Source organism: Moschus berezovskii, chromosome 25, assembly GCF_049115385.1.
Source record: "Moschus berezovskii isolate FMDL1 chromosome 25, NW_MosBer_1.0, whole genome shotgun sequence".
In the NCBI taxonomy this organism is placed as follows: domain Eukaryota; kingdom Metazoa; phylum Chordata; class Mammalia; order Artiodactyla; family Moschidae; genus Moschus; species Moschus berezovskii.
Genome location: NC_142484.1, coordinates 51,002,562 through 51,015,625, shown reverse-complemented (window position 1 = coordinate 51,015,625; position 13,064 = coordinate 51,002,562). Strand labels below are relative to the sequence as shown.

Genomic DNA, 13,064 nt, shown 5'->3' with positions numbered 1-13,064 from the left:
GACAGCCCGGTGTGAATCCTGGCTTGACCTGCACTAGTTCTGTGGGACCCTGAGCAAGTCAACTGACCATTCTGAGCTGTGACTTCCTTAACTTCTGAGGAAAGTTAATGATCCCAATCCTTGAGGGTGATTGTCAGGGTTAACTACAACTACACACAACCAGTCCATTCTGAAGGAGATCTGTCCTGGGTATTCATTGGAAGGACTGATGCTAAAGCTGAAACTGCAATACTGTGGCCACCTTATGCAAAGAGTTGACTCACTGGAAAAGACTCTGATGCTGGGAGGGATTGGGGGTGGGAGGAGAAGGGGACGACAGAGAATGAGATGGCTGGATGGCATCACTGACTTGATGGACATGGGTTTGAATGAACTCCGGGAGTTGGTGATGGACAGGGAGGCCTGGCGTGCTGTGATTCATGGGGCCACAAAGAGTAGGACACGACTGAGTGACTGAACTGAACTGACACACGCGTGAAAAACAAAGCGGTAACAAGTTGCCGCTCAGTAGGTGTGAGTTGCTCCACTGGTCCCTGCCTCCACTGAGCACTGGTTGCACAGGGCTTCTCACCTCCATCGCTTGGCTCTAAAGCTTCTCAGCCTGGACTGACTCCTCCCTGTGTCCCGTCTGATTCTAGGCATCCTTTCAGACCGAGTGTGGCGGCCTCAGCCTCAGGCCTTCTCCTACCACCCTGCACAGCCTTCCGACAGCGGGCTGCCCCCGGCTGAGGGCCCGGCGCTGACTCCTTACCCCGCCAGCACCGAGCTTGCCCATGACAGACGCGCCACGCATTTGACTGGAGCTTCAGTTTCAAGTCTGGGTTCCATGTCTGAACCAAGGCTGGACGAATCAGGCACCCACTTCCACCGACACTCATAAACACACCAGTCTTAAACGCTAATGGTCTCATGGCAAATCCATTCTCTTGGACAAGTCTCTCATTTTTGATATGTATCTAGATCAGATTTTTGAAAAATCAATGAAAATCTTCCCTAACAGACCATGACCACTGCCCCACGGCTTGCCCCGATACTCTGTCCTCTGACTTCCTCATCGGAGCTCAAGGGAGTTTATCATTCCCCAGGCTTTCTTACCCAAGTGCCAACATCCCCTGAACATCCAAGGTTTACCAGGAGCCATCTCAGGACAGCAGAACCCTTAAACTTCTGCTCAGACATGATGCTCGATGGGGGCTGGAATGTAATAAACCTCTTTGGCACTAAATTTCAAGCCTGCTTTCACTGTGTCAGAGCAACCCAGCATTTTAGTTCAAGGTGCTTAATGATGTTAATTCAACCCAACAAAAGTCTCCATGAGAGAAAGATGACGTGGAAGTTGGGAGGAGGGTAGACTACTGAGGCCAAATTTGTGTAAATACTTCTACACAGCCCAGAATGGATCACTACCTCTATTTATCTCCTAATTATTCCACCAAGTGGTAGGAAAGTCCACTTACTACATCTGCCAACCTTCCAGGCTAAACAGCAGCCAACACTATGGTGTGTGTGTTGGGGGAGGGGGAGTGGACTAGGAGCATTTACTGGCCTCAATTATCTCTCCTTTCCAATAAATGAGAAAATGTCTGCAATGCTTCATGCGTTCCTTAACAAGTTGTCACTGTATTTTCATTTGAGATTGTACTTTTGGAAAAGTGACAGAACTATTACTAATATAACGAGGAGCTCACCCCCTGAACCCCGAGAAAATTTTTTCTATTGTATCTTACTGTGAGATTTATTAGAGTTTGGTTTCCTAACCACCAGAATTAGGGTCACCAGGCTACATATATATTGACTCCATGGCTTCACTCAAAGCCTCCCATTATATTTGAGTGTGGGGCTCAGTAGTGGGCCTTTCTAGTAAGTCACAGGCCTACTGGAGTCCAAGACCCTCTGCCGTCCTGACGTGGGTCTGTGAGACTGGTGATCAGTCTGTCAGGAAAAATGGGGTTATCTGAATATTCTCATAGTGTACGTAGCACTGGGGTTATAAGTAATATACAAAATGGAAGAGCTCCTGTTCTTAGGATGCAATTAAACAAGGACCTAAGAATAAAATATGGAAGAGCTCTTATTCTTAAGATGCAAGGAATAAAACAAGGACCCAACATGAACCTACATTGAATCAGTATGCCATTCTCACCAGCTGTATGCCCTGGGCAAGGCAGGGAGCTATTGCATTTATAAAATGGAGATAATCATATAAAGTTTCTGAACATGAGAACTGGACCAGATGGTGTTTTGAGGTCCTTTTACCACTAAAATTCAGTATTTTATTTCACAGCTTAATTACACGAGTGACTTAAAGGTGGCAAGAAGTTGAGAGGTGGGCCCTGAGTCTGCAGCATTACCACTCAGGAAATGCTTCCTTCTAGACTGAGAAACACATTGGAGAAGGAAATGGCAACCCACTCCAGTGTTCTTGCCTGGAGAATCCCAGGGACGGGGGACCCGGTGGGCTTCCGTCTATGGGGTCACACAGAGTCGGACGCGACTGACGTGACTTAGCAGCAGCAGCAGACTGAGAAAGCCTCCTCCTGGGATGTCTGGGACTGAATTACAAAAACTTCCAGAATTCTGGGTTTCCTGTGAGTAGAAGGGTTTATGGGGACTTGAGAACAAGAGTCCTGGGCAAGGCTATCACCTTGAAACTCACCGCATTTAAAACATCAGTGTCTCTTTAAGTCTTAGCCTTAAGGCTGAGAGTGGTGGTAGTTTAGTCACTCAGTCATGTCTGACTCTTTGCGATCCCATGGACCATAGCCCACCAGGCTCCTCTGTCCATGGGTCCCAGGCAAGAATACTGGAAGGGGTTGCCATTCCTTTCTCCAGGGGCTCTTCCCAACCCACGGATCAAACCTGAATCTCCTGCATTACAGGCAGATTCTTTTACTGCTGAGCCACCAGGGAGAGGTCCCCACCAACAGCAAACTAACAGTATCCTTAACCCTACAACCAGAAGGAACTGAATTTTGCAAACTCTGAAGTGAGCCTGGAAGATTCTTCCCCTGAGCCTCTGACCGGAGAGCCCCAGATGTCTGACAGCTTGACTTCATCTTTGTGAACGCTTGAGCAGAGGAACCAGATGACGAGCTGTGCTCACCTGCACCTCTGACGTACAGAACTGTGAGATAATAAGATCTTGTTGCTTTAAACCAAAAAATAAAGTAAAATAAACCATCATTGTCTCTGGAGACTTCCCTGGCGGTCCAGTGGTTGAGACTCTGTGTTTCAACTGCAGGGCTCACAGGTTCGATTCCTGGTTGGGGAAGTAAGATCCCACATACCGTGCAGAGTGTGGCCAAAAGGTAAAAATAAAAAATAAAACATCAGTGTCTCATGAAAAACGCAGAGGAAGATCCCTCTCTCCAACAAAATCACCCCTCTAAATCCCTGCTGTAAAGAAAATCTGCCAAGCCTGCCCTCTGCCCATCTCTGCTTGATGAACTCATACTCATCCTTCAAAACCCAGAACACAAGTGGTCCCTGACATCTAAATGTCACTGAAAGCTTTCCTCTGGCTGTGACAGGGACTCTGTCCCTTTTTCCTCCCCAGCATTTCTTATAACACTATTAAGGCAAACAGGGACTTGAAAAAGCTGAGCTCACAACAGTCAGCTCCTAAGAGAAGGGACTGTGTCTTTTATTCACTTTGAGCTTATAGCACCTAAGACATTGCTGATGGGCTTCCCTGGTGGCTCAGATGATAAAGAAACTGCCTGCAATGAGGGAGACCCGGGTTCAATCCCTGGGTTGGGAAGATCCTCTGGAGAAGGATATGGCTACCCACTGCAGTATACTTGCCTGGGGAATCCCATGGACAGAGAAGCCTGGTGAGCTACAGTCCAGGGGGTCACAAAGAGTCGGACACGACTGAGCGGCTAACACAAGATATTGCTGCCACTGCAGATTTTTACCGAATGAAACGAATTCTCAGAGAACAAGGATTAATTAGCTGGTTTAGCTTCTCCTGCAGGGTCTGTCCTGTCCTGTCTTGAACTTCTTTTGAACTGTGCTGTGAATCCCTGCAGGAAGGCTCTAGCAGACCTTTGGTGCATAAATCAATTTGCCTACAAAGGAAACCTAGGTGCGGTCTGGACAGCTGGCATTCATAAATCCTGCATGTTAGTGGCATCTGCCAGAAACACATTTCCCCTAGCACGCATGCTTGGAGTTACTTTGGAGCTAACTTACATACTCAACAGTTTGGACATCACTGTATCTCCACCTGATGGAAACACAAACAGAGCTCACTGGGAACCACAGAGGGAGTGGCTTGCACGCTTCTGGGCTGCATGGGGGTCATGGAAAGGTCTCCCGGAGGGAGCTGTGATCTCCAGGGCTTTCTTCTGATGAACTCATTCTCCAAAGGGCAAATCTAAACTCTCTGTAAGGGGAGAGGGTGAGGGCCCTGTCTGTCCTCAACCATCTAAAGGGGTGTTTTAAGAATGGCTTCTCTTCCGGCCACAGTCCCTTTGGGCCAAGTTCATACTGGCTAGGAAAATTCCGGGTGCAATTTTCTTCACAGAGGGCAGTGAATTTATAGCACCACGTGTCAGAGAGTAAAAGAGGGAGTGAGCAATGGTTTTTGCTGACCACCGTGGTTGACTCTGTGTAGCTATGGCCTCTGAGCAGGGAAGGTCAAAGTTCAGTGGCTCCAGTTATACCAACAAACAGGAACCATCCATCTCTGCCACTCTGGAGGTCAAATCCACCCCCGATCGTGCTCCCTTGCATCTGGCCCTCGGGTTTCACTCAAGCAAACCCAGCTGCCCTTATGCACCCTGGTAGCTTCTGAACTTGCTTCCCTGCCTCTGGCCTGGCCCGTCTAACCCATCCCCTCAGCAGTCAGCAAGCTCTCTGTGAAAGACAGACCTGATTCCATGACTTCTCCACTTCAAATCAGTCAATGGCTCCACTGCTTTGGGATGATTTCTAGGACTTCATCCTAATGGCTCTTGTGTGATCACTCCTCAGAAGTCTTTGTCATCACCAGAGAGCTCTTTCAGCCCCCTTGGTGTAGGCTACTATTGTGCCCTTAAGCCTCATACAAACACCTTCTCCATTGGAATGCTGTCCCTCCGCTACCTTTTCCACACATCTAATTCCTACTTTTCCTTTTTTTTTTTTTTTTAAAAAAAGGAAATATAGTTGATTTACAATGATGTGTTAGCTTCGGGTATACAGCAAAGTGATTCAGTTTTATATGTATAATATATTCTTTCTCAGGTTCCTTTCCATTGTAGGCTATTTTAAGATATTGAATACAGTTCCCTGTGCTACACAGTAGGTCTTTTGTTGTTTATCTGTTTTTTATGCAGCGGTGTGTATCTGTTAATCCCAAACTCCTGATTCATCTCCACTGCCTTTCCCCTTTCATAACCATAAGTTTGTTTTCTATGTCTGTGAGTCTATTTCTGTTTTGTAAGTTCACTTGTCATTTTTTTTAGATTCCACATGTAAGTGATATCATATGACATATGCTACAGCCACTATGGAGAACAGTATGGAGATTCTGCAAAGAATCTAAAAACAGAATCTAAAAATCTAAAGCTAAAAACAGCCACCATATGATCCAGTAATTCCACTTCTGGGCATACATCTGGAAAAGGTGAAAACTCTAATTTGAAAAATACATACACCACAATGTTCACAGCAGCACTATTTACAGTAGCTAAGACATAGGAGCAATCTATGATCAACGGATGGATGGATAAAGATGTGGGGTGTGTGTGTAACAGAACATTACTCAGGCATAAAAAATGAAATAATGCCATCTGCAGAACACAGATAGACCCAGAAACTATCATGCAAAGTGAAGTAAGTCAGACAGAGAAAGACTAATTCCTGCTTATCTTTCATCTCAACCTAGAGAATAGTCCCTTCAGGAAAGCTTCCCCCTTGATTGGGTCCCCTAAGGAGGCTCATCTCAGGGACAATGCCTGCCCACTTGTACGTCTGACTGCCCATAAGCTCCCCGCTCCACCCAAGGGGGGCTGAGCTTGTCTTGTTCACCCCGCAGCCCCGGCATCTCTCACGGTGAGGAGGCACATCGCCGGTGGTCCAGTGAGTGAATGAACGGATACGAGCCGGCGGGGACGGTAGCCCAAGCCGCCTCACACAGCCCGGGCCGCGGAGGGTTCGCTCCAAAGCGCACTCACCGTCGCAGGTGCAGCGCACGTTCCGGTAGAAACGCGGGCACACGAAGCTGATGCGGGCCGTGCTGTAGGTCATGAGAGCGTGCGAGTCCAGCGACAAGCCCTGCTCGCAGTGCTGCTCCTGACAGTCCAGCCCAGAGCAGTTCTTCTCCAGGATGGCCGAGATGCGCATGGCGTTCTCCAGGTGTCTCCTGGCATTGGACAGCTTCTGGATGAGGTAGGCCGGCTTGTAGAACTCGCTGCTGTGCGTCTCCACCGCGAACAGCATGTCCAGTTCGCTGGTGCCTGCCACGGGCTGGATGCTAATGATGTGCAGGCTGTCCTGCTTCTGGGTCAGGACCGCGTTGCGCAGGGTGCGCCGGAACCCGTGCATGTGGAGCCCCACGAAATCCTCGGGGGACACGTTCTCGAAGCGGATGGTGACAGTGTTCTGCAGCATCTCCTGCACCAGCTGCTCCACGTGCACGACCACGTCGATGGGCACCTGGAAGCGGCCGTCGCTCACCGACACGTTCAGGACGTACTTTCCACTGTCCAAGCCCCCCAGGGCGATGATCTTCCCATCGTGACTGTTCACCTTGAACAAGCTCTTCTGCTCAGATTTCAGCGCAAACGTGAGGACGTCATACACGTCCTGATCTGTGGCGTGGATCTTCCCGATGACCCCACCAGGAAAGTCGTCCTCCATGGTAACAATGAAAATCTCCAGGGGGATGGCTGTGGGCTTGTGAATACTCTCCTCGATGACCCGCACTCGGACATAGGAGTGAGACACTTGCTGAGGTTTGCCGGAGTCTTTCGCCTAAAATCACCCAGCAGGGAGGGAAGACGAGGAAGTAAGGTAAAAGCCCACAGTAATTTTTTAAAGAGCAACAAAACCCAGATAGAAAGTGTCTGCTCCTTTAGCCACATGGATGCTCCCTCCATCCCTTGTCATTGTTCTACAGAATTTGAGCATGTACATATAAGTAAGAGGAGTGATTTATCACTTTTGGTGCCCATTGAACTGTGGTGTTGGAGAAGACTCTTGAGAGTCCCTTATACTGCAAGGAGATCCAACCAGTCCATTCTAAAGGAGATCAATCCTGGATGTTCATTGGAGGGACTGATGCTAAAGCTGAAACTGCAATACTTTGGCCACCTCATGCGACGAGTTGACTCACTGGAAAAGACTCTGATGTTGGGAAAGGTTGGGGGTGGGAGGAGAAGGGGACGACGGAGAATGAGATGGCTGGATGGCATCACCGACTCTGTGGACATGAGTTTGAGTGTACTCCGGGAGTTGGTGATGGACAGGGAGGCCTGGTGTGCTGTGGTTCATAGGGTCGCGGAGAGTCGGACACGACTGAGTGACTGAACTGAACTGAACTGAAAGTACACTCTGCTATGAGAATAAAATGTGTCAACATAATAAAGCCAGTGAGGGTGAACTGGGATGGAGGGATGCAGGGTGCTGAGATCCACAGTGCCCCAAAGAGGCTGGCTGTGTTTTAGTTCTGGACAGAAGCCACAGGGGAGCCTTGTAAAGTGGCATTCCCACTTAGAAGAGAAATTTTAGTTGTCTTTGGCTTCTTTGCTTTGGATGGGACCAGACAGCGACATGCTTTTTTGTATATTTAAGAAACAATGTTATTTCAAGTGAGAAGGACACAATACTGAGGCTTAGAATAAAGGGTGGTACAATGAGTAAAGCCTGAAAAAAGCCATTTTGTCTTCCTTCTTTCTGTAAGGACTGACAGAACCACCACCTGACATATCTTAACTGAGGACCTGCCACATACAACGTGAAGGTGGTCAGTGCCAGAGGGCTTCTGAGAAGGGCAGATTCTCAGTGGCTGGGGCCCCAGGGTGGGCATCTCAGGATGTGGATGGCCAGGTGACACCTCAGGAGATATGTCCTTGTACGTGGAAGCAGTGTGAAAGCAGGAGTTTGGTCATCACATGGACCCGAGTTCAAATCTTTGCTCCGTCTCTTACTATGTGTCTGGTAGGAAGTAAGTCACTTAACTTCTTCGAGCTTCAATTTTTGTATCTTATTTGAGTGAAACAGTCCTATCTACCTCACAGGATTCTTGTACTGTGGGGATTAAGACTCATGTGGTTGCTACATACTCGGCACAGATCTGACCCACAGAAGTACTTGGTGCATGAGAGTTAATATGATTGTTGTTATCTTTATTATTCCCACAACCACATGCTTTTTAAAATGGACTGTATAAACCAGAGATGCTAGAATGGAAAATTCACTTAGGGGGTGATCAATTTAGCAAATAGGACTGAACTTGAAGTCAAATTGTGTAGAATCTTGAAGGACAATGATGAGTTCAGACTCCACAGGTCAGAGGTTGCCCACTCAAAGATCAGAGACCAGAAAGGCAAGAAGCCACTGGGTGTAAGGTAACAGACCCATGGGCCTGTGGGCTAAGAAGGACTGGACAGTCATGTCTTCCTATAAACCCTAAAATTCACCATCTGAACAAGCCAGAATTCACAAGGTTTCTGGCAGTAGGGAGCTCAGATGTTTTTAGTTTAGGGGTTAGCACCCATTTTCTGTAAAGGGTTAGACAAGAAATACTTTAGGCTTTGGGGTTATATGATCTGTATCAACTATTCAACTTCCAGCAGGAAGGCAGCCCAGAGCATATGTAAGTGAACCGGTGAGGCTGAGTTACCATAAAACTTTATTTATAAAAACAGGTTGAGGACAGGATGTGGTTCAGGGGTTATAGTCTGCTGACCTCTGGTTTAGTGGAATGAAATAATCAAAGTGGAATGGTTAGCCTGGAAAGGGTACAGAGATAGATCAGAAAGAATAAAGCTGAAGCCAGAGGAACACCCAGGAGGTTTTGCAATAGACTCAGTATGGGACAATTTAGAGTAAAGAGGGGAGATTGCAAAGGGTATATATCTGATGCACGCTGAGGCATTTTGGAGACAGAACGTGGGCCTCGGTGGTAAGTTTAATATAAGGGACCAGGAGCAGAAAACTCTCCATGGTGTTTAGAAAGTCTAAGATGTGAAATGTGCTCTCTAACAGCCAGAGAACTGTACTGGCTTCTGTGCACACTCGAGTCACTCAGTCGTGTCCAACTGTGTGACTCCATGGACTACAGCTCTCTAGGCTCCTCTGTCCATGGGATTTTCCAGGCAAGAATATTGGAGTGGATTGTCTTTTTCTCCTCCAGGGATCTTCCCTATGCAGGAATTGAACACAAGTCTGTTGCATCTCCTGTATTGGCAAGCAGGTTCTTTACCACTAGTGCCAGCTGGAAGCCCCAGTAGCTTCTGTGAGAAGGTACTAAAACTCTCTCCTTGCCCTTGAGGACCTCTAACTGTGATATAAAGTCATTCACATAATATTGTTGGAGGAGTGGGTGGCAACTGAAGAGTTTATCAATATGCTTCGAGCCAAAAGTCATTAATTTGAAAGGTTTCGTGGGGTAGGGTAGCCATAACTTATCCAAAGAGATAAGGTGCACAATTAAACTCTATATAAAGACTGACTATTCTCATCATTGCCACTATTATAATAGGCTGCTCTCTGTGCCAACTGTGCTTAAAAGACAGCCACTCAGTCTCACTGATGGGACCCAAGTCTCGGGACTGGCAAAATCTGCAACCAGGGACTTTTTGGCACTCTCTTGCTTCCTGCTTCTGTTCATGCCCTTCCCGTAACTGCCACGTCTGCCTCTTGGTCTCCCTTCATTCGACATCATGACCTTGAGGAAGCTGAAATGTTGGGAGGTCACTGCCACCTGAGTCCCTGTTCCTGTTTCCCCTCTCTGGGAAAACTTACAAAGAAGTGTGGTGTGCCAAGTCTCTTTATTCGTGTCCAACTCTGCTACCCTCTGGACTGCAGCCCTCCAGGCTCCTCTGTCCATGGCATTCTCCAGGTGAGAATACTGCAGTGGGTTGCCATGCCCTCCTCCAGGGGATCTTCCCAACCCAGGGATCGACCCATGTCTCTTACGTCTCCTGCATTGGCAGGCAGGTTATTTACCACTGGGAAAGTGGTAAAGTTAGTGCCCCCTGGGAAGCTCAAGCAGAGGTCTCTTAAAAAGCAGAGGTATTAAATATTAATATGAAATATTAATAGCTTTAAAACACCAGCACAAGGATTGGTCATTTCCCCGTTGGGGTGATCCGGGAAATACTTCTCAGGAAATGGCAACCCATTCTTGTATTCTTGCCTGGAAAATCCCATGGACAGAGGACCCTGGCAAACTATACAGTCCATAGGGTTGCAATGAGTGGGACATGACTTAGCAACTAAATGACAACCACCCCCGAGCAGTAAATCTTGACCAGTGAGTTGTCTTTGGGGCTCATCTGGAGCCCCAGGAATGTTCAGAATACAGATTTAAGCCAGAGACTGTCAGTCTGGCACACCCTACAGGAAGGTCCCTTCTCAACAATGATATTTCCTTTCCTTCCTGTTAGGTTTCACACACAGAGGCCGCTTTTATTGGTGTGAAATTGAAAATGAGATTAAAAAGGGAACACTCCTACATGGTAATGAATTATGTTGACTTGCTCAACAGAAAAAAAAACAAAAACCAAACCAAGGGGCAGAGCCCGTAGTGGGAGAGAAAGCTGGCCTGCAACAGGTAGAGGATGAAGTCGTACCTGGACACACAGCACGTACTCCGGAGACTCTGTGTGCTGGAAGACCACGGCTGACCTCAGGATCCCGTCTGAGTCCAACACGAATGCCTCCTCTTCATTTCCCGACAAAATAGAGAAGGAGAAGGGAGGCCCATTGTGAAAGGAGTCTTTGTCTGTCACCATGAGCTGCAGAACGCTGGTGCCTACTGGCTTATTTTCCTGCATAAGAGAGTATATTAAAAGGGAAGATAAAATTACACCTCTCTGCACATTTAAAAAAAAACCCATCATTACCAGCTGAGAGTGCTGGGCTAGAAAACAGAGCTTTTAATGGAAGGGATTCCCTGTGATATTATCTCGTCTTCTGAAAAATGCTGGTGTCTGTAAGCATCACCCCATCATTGGCTGCCTCCCCAGATTGCCCCGTGAGACAATAAGCTGCAGGTGAGAACACAAGGACTTGGCCTTGAACTGCTTTGTAGGTTCCAAGGACGCTGCCTGGCTCTATCTGTCCTTGAAAGGCTGGAATTGCCCTGAGTTCACCCAGATGGCTCTAGAAAGCCATGGTGCTCATCATCCTTCATGACGGCACCAGAAATCCTCTGGGGCCAAGAAAACATCAACCTTTTGGGATGGAAAATCCTTCCTCACACCTGTCACAACACAATTATGCTGAGGTCCAACATGGTGACACAGTGTCATGATACTGGACTTTTAGGGAGACATCCTGGCAACTTCCTGGTAGAAATACAAAGGCATGTTTTGGGTGGAAAATAGGGCTTTAAATCCCACCCATCAGAACACAGTTCCTCTGTTTCTCAAGGGAAGAGAAAGGGGATGGGATATTCTTCAATCAGAGAATGAAGAGAAAAGACATCTACAACTCCATCAGAAGTTTAGGAAGCCCAGATGTCCTTATGCCAAAGTTACATTGCAGAAACTCTGCCTTCTGTCTCAGATGGAAACACAGAGACTCTTAGTCATTCCTTCTGAGGGTCCAAGGTTGTCCTCTGAAAACACAAAATTAAATTCCTCAGTGGCTTGGGCATGGGTTTCCTTGCTCCGCCCTGTTTGGACTTTAGCATTACCAGAGCGCGGACCTAGAGTCAGTTTCATTAGTTCAGGCCTTCTGATGAGACTGACTTCGGATTAACTGAGTCTGTGTCACAGAGATGGAGAGAGTGACACCCTGCATGATGGGAGTCACGCACACGGAGGGTGCACTCACGTTTTAGGTGCTGAGTTTGTCTTATAAGAACCGTGTGTTGGAAAAAAAAATTATTCTGGGGTGAACAATGGGAGGAGCATTATTTTTTTTTGCAAGAGAATGAGGTGAGGAGAACCTCAGAGACCTCTCATTTGTTTCTCCTCTCACGTGGCCTTTGGGTCACTGGGAACCAGACACCATCTCTCTGGGATCAGAGGTGGAAACCCCCAGCCCCCCACGGGTTTACTGGTGCACAGACAGCAGCCTCAGCACCACACCAAACAGATTGGTGGATTTGTTTGCTCTCTCCATAAAAGCCATTTCCTCCACAGAAGAGAGAGGGAGAGAGGATGTGTGCCCAAGGGGTCTCACATGAGGAAGGAGGGTGAAATACAGCGCAGACTGCTGCGCTGCAGACAGGAGCCATGATCACCGCTCAGGGCTGAGTCTCTGTTCCTCCCTGGCTGACTTCCTGGAGCACGGTGAGGACAGGCCATCAGGCTGATCAATCGTGTCATAAAAGCACAGGTTGCAGTGGCAGAGCCCGTTTTGCATGGGGCTAGGGCGGAGAGGGGGAGGGGGAGACAGTGGCCCCGAGGGGATGGGGGTGGTGGGGAGCCAAACCAACGGGGGACAGGGCGCCAGGGTGAGGGGAGGGCGTAGGAGCCTGGGCGAGCTCTGCGGAGCCGTGGAGGGGCAGGCATGCACAGCTGCTAGAAAAGGCATCAGAGAGGAGAGGAAAAACAAACACCCCCAGAGAAGGGGTCCGGTTCTGCTAAGGAAGTGCTGACAAGGAAGCAGGGATGCTCAGCCTGATCCTCGGGGGCCCAGTGCTGTGGGGCGGGGTGGGGGTTGGGGGCTATGGACGGCCAGACTCAAAATCTTGAATGTTGCTCCAAAGGCGGTCCCTCGAGACCTGGCTCACTCTCATCTCACCTTCTACCCACAAAGCCCTGGGAACCCATGGGGGTGACTCTGAGGCTGATTTCCTAAAATATTTGTGGCCATCCCAGTACACATCTGTCCACCCCTGTCTCCAGTAAATCCTGCATGCTGACAGTATTCCTGGACCGGGTTTCCTGATCCTCCTGAAG

The 13,064-nt window shown here is 48.2% G+C and overlaps 1 pseudogene; it reads right to left on the bottom strand.

Annotated features, from left to right (window-relative positions):
- Window positions 1-13,064, bottom strand: part of LOC148773947 (protocadherin Fat 3-like) — a 181,347-nt pseudogene that overhangs the window by 48,453 nt on the left and 119,830 nt on the right.